This window comes from Elephas maximus, chromosome 3 (genome assembly GCF_024166365.1).
Source record: "Elephas maximus indicus isolate mEleMax1 chromosome 3, mEleMax1 primary haplotype, whole genome shotgun sequence".
Lineage (NCBI taxonomy): Eukaryota > Metazoa > Chordata > Mammalia > Proboscidea > Elephantidae > Elephas > Elephas maximus.
Genome location: NC_064821.1, coordinates 140570890 through 140578445, shown reverse-complemented (window position 1 = coordinate 140578445; position 7556 = coordinate 140570890). Strand labels below are relative to the sequence as shown.

The window sequence follows — 7556 nt, the reverse complement described above, 5'->3', positions numbered from 1 at the left end:
TTATAAGTGATTTATACATAGGTGATGCATTATGAAAACATCTTAACAGGGTAAAAAGGATTAGAGATGCACACATCTTAGTGAGCTGATTGGAGAACATCACACAGGAGCATACATAACAATAGTGTTTCTCTGTTCCTGCCTGGAGACTGAGTCTGGCTGCCAGTATTCAGGGCATGGGGCTGGGATAGAGGGTTCAGCATCTGGTTGCTACACTGTCACCTAAATCCCTTTTTTTCAGTAGGGCCTTGTCCTCCAATGTGCAACTGGTCACCATGTCACACACCCTGTACAGAACAGAACCCTCCAATTAATATTTTGTGATTTGACAAACAGAATAGAATCTATTTGTAAATATTCAAATAGTCTTTGAGTTGGGCATTCCAAGCTCTACCTTCAGTTTTTCCTGGGTTATATTTATACATGAAGGCAGCAGGTCAGGTCATCTGTTAAGCGCCTCAGGTAAAACTTTCTCTGGATATTTTGTCAAAGTTGGACGATTGTTTCTTCCTTTGTGGAACATAAAGTGCTACCATAAGATAGGCACTGAAGGTCTGGGGATGGCCATCAGAGCAACGCCAAAGTCCGACACCATACCCGAGAGTTTGAGATGGCCAATCGTCTCTGCTAAAAATTCCTACCGGGTTCGTGAAATTAGATTGGAAACTATATAAAAACCAATAGTGGTAAAACCAGTACAGACTAGGGGCTTGCAGTCCACTGGGCAGTCCCTCTAACTTCAGAAGTACTATTTCTTCCTTTCTGAGGGTGGCCTGGAATTTCAGTTGAAGTGATACATCACAAAGAAGACTGGATTTGAAAGGGATCGGTTTCCTTTGTAAACATTTAGAATCAAGTAGAACATTTGTTCTATTCTACACATTAACAGCCATTATTCCGAGAAAGCTGCACAGGCTTCAGCTGGCCGCCAAAGGGGTGTAGGAAGGAGGGAGGTGAAGATCCCGTGTAGTGAGGACACCCGCAGCTGGTCCAGGCCGCCGGCTCCCCTGGCCGCCTAAACGGTAGCTGGGGAGGGGAAAAGGAGAGGTCACTTCCACCTCCGGCTGCCGGCCTGCTCGTTGGCTGGCTGGGAGGAATGGGAGGAGACAAAGGAGGCCGGGGAGGTGCAGTGTGGGTTGGAGCGAAAGAGCGGGTTCTGTGACGTCACCAATGGGGAGCATCTTATGTAGATATGGCAGCGCAGTAGCTGCTGGGTCTGCATCCGCTGCTAAACTGCTTGGTGATTTTCCGTGTTGTGGGAACAAGTCTAGGGCTGTGGCTTGAAACTGGGCGCAGTAGGAGCATAGCGGGGCTGAGGGCTAGGAAGTGTGATAGACAAATGACCGTATGTTAAAAAAAAGTGTGAGGACTGTGAGGCTGTAGCGAGGCAGCAGGCGAACAACTCATACTTATTATAGCAGGGGAGATGTCTAGATCACAAAGATGGTTTTCCCAGAGAGAGACTTATCATTACAGTTCAGATGTGCGGGCCTCGGTGATTTTCCTAAATATGGGAAACTTGACTGTGTAATTTCTGTTAGTGCTGGGTTGTATTCCCGCTTTCCCCTGGTCTTTGTTGTTCAAAACACAGAATTCTGTCCTCACTAGAATTTTAAACTCTCACACATGCGCATCGTAGTTTCTTTTTCCTGCTTTTGTCGAGTTGTTACAATTACTGATCCTGCTTTTTCCCTTTCCTTGCTTTTGTCAAGTTGCTCCAAACGTTGATCCTGTTTTTTTTTTTTTTTTCTGCACAGGGAGCGTGAACCTACAGGTAGGGCGAATCTCTTGAAGGACAGAACCAACCATTTTTCCCATCTTGACCAGCAAAAGACTCTTTGAAGCAGCAGCTGAGGTTCTATACTGGGTCATTTCCAGTGATTGCTCAAAGTTTTCCTGGGAATACCTGTCATAAAAATGATAAATTTGTGACTTTGAAGACCGCATGTTTATTTTCCTCAGTGTCCTGTGGAGTAGAACTCCCAGTTGAGGGCCTTGCCTGGGCAATGCCTCTGTGAGCTCAGGCAGAAAGAACCATCCTTGCAGGTAGTCCCCAGTTATCTCTTGGTGTTCATTCGTCTGTGAGGGAGCCTCACATGTTGTATACATCCTGTGCCTGACTCTCTCTGCACCTCTCTTCTCTTTTATGAAACAGCACTCAGAAGGGATTAGGACTAGGACCCACCCTTCTCTAGTATTACTTAACTGATACTCTTCAAAAAGCTGGAGAAAGATGTGGCAGTCAGCTTTTACTCGGTCCTATAGGGTTGCTGTGAGTCAGAATTGAGTCCACCTGCAGTGGACTTATCTTCAAAGAAAGACTCTATTACTCCAAATAAGGTCACATTCACAGATATAGGGATTAGGACTTTGACATTTCTCTTTGGGGGACACAGTTCAATCCCTAACAGAAGAGGGAGAAAGAATTCCATGGCTGATGCTCTTCTTAATGTCGGTAAAAAACCCTGTCTGTTTTCACAGCCTGAAGATCCTGAAACAAGTTCTAGTTGACAAGAAAGAAGTTTTTCCTGGGCTGTTAGTGCCTCCAACAGTTTTATCTGATTTTTCTGTGACTATATTGGTGCCAAATGTTTTATCTTCAGTCTCACTAATTCTGACTTCCATTTCCTCAATTCTGCTCCTTTGACTTTCTATTGAGTTGTCTAATTGTGAATTTTATTGTTAATCTTCTGAATTTCTGATTGCTATCCCTCTATGGATTCTTGCCACCTATTAAATTTGTCATTATGCTCTTGAATAACCTTCTTGATTTCCTCAACTACTTTATCTGCGTGTTCCTTGGCTGCGTTCTGTTTTGCCTGATCTCCTTCCTGATCTCTTGAAGAGTTCTGTATGTTAGTCTTTTGTATTCTACCTCTGTTAACTCCAGGAATATATCTTCATCCAGAAGATTTCTTGAGTCTTTGTTCTGGGAGCTTGTTCAAGTGATCATGGTCTGCTTCTTTATGTGGTTTGATATTGACTATTGTATCTCAGCCATCTATAAGTTATAGTATTAATTTATGTTTGCTTACTGTGTCCTAGCTTCTTGCTTTCTTTTGTTTTAATATGCCCGAATAGGGTGCTTGAGTGAGCTAGCTTGATTATTGGTGCCTTTAAAGTTCTAATGTCCTGTCACCAAATGGCTAGAGCTGTTACCAGGTATATGAGCCTAGGAGTCCATTCACTTTTCTTGTATGGATTCAGCTCAGGTGCCCAGGTAGTCTTTCAACAAGTGTGTGGTGCAGGCTGTCACCTACAGTCTTGAAGGAGCAGGGGTGATTGGTTGCAAGTGTTTTGTCTGGTTGCAGCAGGGGGTCACACTCTGAGCAAGGCAGGGGCCTGACAACCATCCCCTGAGTGTCTGTGAGGAAAGCATGTCCCTGTACCCTAGAGTGCAGAGATGGGTGGGCTCTGCAGCCAGACCATGGGCACCCAAAGCTTTTGGCTGTAAGGACTGGGAGGCACCACTTATCCTTGGACCCCTGTGGCAGGTGGCTAGATGTTGTGGGTGGATCCACCAGTCCTCAGGCCCCTAATGTAGATAGGTGAGGACTCTGCTTAATAGGCCAAAACCAAACCAAACCCACTGCCGTCAAGTTGATTCCAACTCATAGCAGCGCTATAGGACAGAGTAGAACTGCGCAATAGAGTTTCCAGGGAGTGCTTGGTGGATTCAAACTGCTGACCTCTTGGTTAGCAGCCGTAGCACTTAACCACTATGCCACCAGGGTTTCCACTTAATAGGCAGAGGGTGTCGAACGTCAAAAACCTACCTCTCCACTGCATAGCTGAGACAGTTGAATCCAGACTTTAGGCACGTACACTGTTGAACTGTGCCAACAAGGGTCTAAGTGTCTGAAATGGGCCCACACAGGTCCATGTAGAGGTGAAAGGCATTCAAAGTCCATAGACTGCTTGTGTCTGGATAGGAGCTGCTTCTGCCCTGAGTTCCCAGCTTAGGGGAGCTGGCAGATTATTTTTCCCCCATTTGTTAATTTGTTCCTTCTCCGAGGCCAGGAGGATGGCTCAGGAAACACAGCAGAACCTATCTCAGGCCTGGGGAAATCAACCACCACTGAAGCCAGCTCAGGGGCTGGGGCAGAGGGAGGAGAGATCAGATAAATGGGAGAAAGTTCTTTCAAAAGGAGTGCTTTTTGATCCACAATGTAGATTAGATGCAAGCACTCATCTTTTGCCAAGAGTGCTGTTCTTCATTGATTCTGGAGGTGGAGGTAGACTTTGTGCCAATCGCACTCTCTTTCTCTCTCGCCATGGAAAACTTGCCCCAGATGCTGCCACCAGCCCCGCCGCAGTCATGCCAGGGGATCAGGGCTGAGGGGCACCAGTTCCAACCAAGTCAGGCCCAGCAACTCCTCACTGCTTCTGAACCATCTCTCCTGCCCTGTGCCACCTGGTCCGATTTCTGAACTTTGCCTTTTATGTTCAGGGCTCCTAGGTTGTCAAATGTATTATTGACTCACTTGTTTTTTCAGGTATTTGTTGTAAGAAGGACCACTGGAAGCACCTGGCTACTCCGCCATATTGGCCTCACATCCTCCCATCAGTTTTAGACACACCTTGTGCAGGGGAATCGCTCTACCATGGTGTTTTCGCCACCTTGTACATATCTACATAGGCCATACAGGTAAGTACCCAAGTCTTGGAGGAATACCCTGTCCTATGCCCAGGAACATAAGATAGATGGTCTTGTGAGGAGCTTGACACTTTCTCATCTGCCTCTCTTTCTTGTGGGAGGTGCCATTAGACAGTTTTCCCATCCACCCCTCTGCTTCCAGTGAGGTGTGAGATTTTTCATCTGGCCCTCCTTAGGGCACAGCCACAGGATATAAAACTCCTTAATTGAAGCAAGGCATTGACTCCTCTGCAACAGTGTCCTATTACTTATGTTTCAGTCATCTGGCCCCCTTTTTGAATGTAGTCTGATGAGAGGACCATGAGGGGCTGACACCTTTGATAAGTTTTACTGTTCATGTAAGTAATAAACTATCTACATCCAAAAAAGCATTTTTTTTTACCATCTGAATCTGTTATGCCTTGACTTTGCCTTGTCTTGTGCTTCACACCTTGTATTCACTTTCAATCTTGCTGAACCCCCATGCATTTTCAGTTCACTTTAATTCTGTGCTCATAGGGTTATCAAGAATGTGGTATGTAAATGAACCAGCAAGGAACTGCAGCAGACATATGTATTGTCCACATTTTTTCTGCATTAGTGCATGCTTCTTTGTCCCATTGAATTTCACTTATGAGACATACGTTCAAAGATAAACTTATAAATAATTCCAAGATGATGACAGCAGAACATTAAACCAAGCATGAGAATTCTTCTGAGCGTAGGGCCATCTGTGACTGCACAGGTCATGTGCCCATGAAGCTGGCCCTGCATGGGGTCCAAGGCCAGGTGTCAATAAGAGTTCAAACACACTCAGGGAGTAGAGAAGCCACCACACAACACAACTATCCAGAGAAGAACCAGAACCTTTGGGAGATGACAGGTGGAGAGTACCTTTGCCTACAGCTTTCCCTCTCTTTCAAAGTTCTTCATTAGCTGCTAATTGAGACGTGTGGTCTCTGACTTTATCCCTTATTTCAATCCAGACTAGTCAATGACTTTGGGGCTTCTATTTTTTAAATTTACCCAGAACCCACAGTCCTCAGTAGCAGGAAAAGATACCTTCATCATAAGATTTCCAACTTCAAGAAGTTCCAGCTCCTCTTGACTTAAATTCCAGACCCCCAACTCACATGAAGACGCCCAGAGATTGGTGATCAGTTGCTGGACAGTCAAAGCATTTTGGTTCCTTGTGAGACTTCTGTTTTATTGCAGTAAATTCCTGCAATTTATGCCCATTTCTAGATTGCTTAGCTATTCTTTTCCACAGATAAATCAATACTGATATTGCTGTGAAGTGGTAACCTACCCAAAAAAACTCATTGCTGTTGAGTTGATTCTGACTCATAGTAACACTATAGGACAGGGTAGAAATGCCTCATAGAGTTTCCAGGGAGCACCTGGTGGATTCAAACTGCCAACCTTTTGGTTAGCTGCCATATCACTTAACCACTACGCCACCAGGGTTTCAGCCTACAGTCAGGCAAAAAGAGAAAGGAAGGAAAGAAAAGAATGTGGATTCCAACCAGCCTGTGAAGACGGCAGTTGACTTCAATCACTGTTGAAGTAAATTAGCTGTAATCCCTTTACGCTTGAGAATTTCATGTACCAAAAATCATCTTCAAAACCTAACAAAAAAGGTGTAAGGTAGGAAAAATGCTCAGGATTTGGAGATTGGAACACCAAACTCAGTAAAAGGACAGACTTGGAATCCTCATTGACCTAGGAGTGTAAGAATGGACTTTCTGGTGGAATCACTCTGGAAATATATAGCCCTTAGATCATGGGCATCAGTCACCTATGTCCCATCAGCAGGCTCTTATGTTGTGGCCTTGTCCCGAGTGAATTCATGTGCCTCCTAGCTACATCTTCCCAGACTCTGGGGGTCCAAGAATCTGCTCCACTGTATCAGGCTTGACATATGTCTTGGGGAAGATTTGGACCTCAACTCAGAGCCATTTTCTCTGTGTGTAAATGAGAGGGTGCCTGCAATAGTTTCTAGAGATCCCTCAGGCTCTCTAATAATTCTCTGAAGAATTATGATTGACTGTGTTTCCTTGGCACTTAGTGGGTTTTTGTGCCCTTGGCCTGAGAGATTGCATTAGGAGATTCCACCACAGCAAATAACTTTGTACCCCCAGGTGGGGCTTATTTTGCTTTTCGATAGCCAGTTTCCCTGTTTTGGGCATGGGTACCACTGGCAGTACTGAAGCCATCAACTAATAGATTCTTGTCAAGCAGACTAGTGAATTGAAGTCAGCCGGACACAGGATTGGAAGAACAGAAAGGTTTATTCACAGTTTACAAACTAGGACACAGGCAGGGTCTTGTAACCCAAGGCTGCCAGCTCCCTGAACCAGGGCAAATTTGGTCCCTTTATAGGAAATGACATACATATAAATGAACAGTGAGGGGAGATCTTCAGTCTTGTGATTCGCACAGTCCGCATTATTTTAGTGAATGAGTTTTTGCATATGGCTCTAAAAACACTGTGCACAACCCAAGAAAAATGGCAACAGCTCGCTACTGCCACCCCAGTAAGGTCATATAGGGGGTAGATTCAGAGTCAGTGGGCCCATGCCTTGGCCTCCTGCCAGAAGAAGAGAAGAAACCTGGGGATTCAACCAATCATGGTGAAATGCTGTAAAAGTTGTAACAAAAATGTATCAAGAGTTGACTCTTCTGAAAAACAACTATTATGGGATGGTTAATAACCCTTTCATGACTGCCTGCTTCAGTATTAGAGAATTTCAGGTGGTACAAGGATGAGTATTTTAATATGAATAAGTAGGGATTTAATTCCATATTTATACCCAACATGCACAAGAAGCACATCAAGCCCACTTTGATGCCTTCTTTGTAGAGGTGAGAAGGAGTGTTGGTATCACAAACCCGGTGGCAACACTTCATCAAATGCCCT

General features: G+C 44.8%; 1 non-coding gene across 1 annotated transcript; it reads left to right on the top strand.

Annotated features, from left to right (window-relative positions):
• Nucleotides 1-1405: 1405 nt before the first annotated feature.
• Nucleotides 1406-1569, top strand: LOC126074212 (U1 spliceosomal RNA). The gene has a single exon (XR_007517010.1). It is a non-coding gene; the product is annotated as a U1 spliceosomal RNA (small nuclear RNA).
• Nucleotides 1570-7556: the final 5987 nt, after the last annotated feature.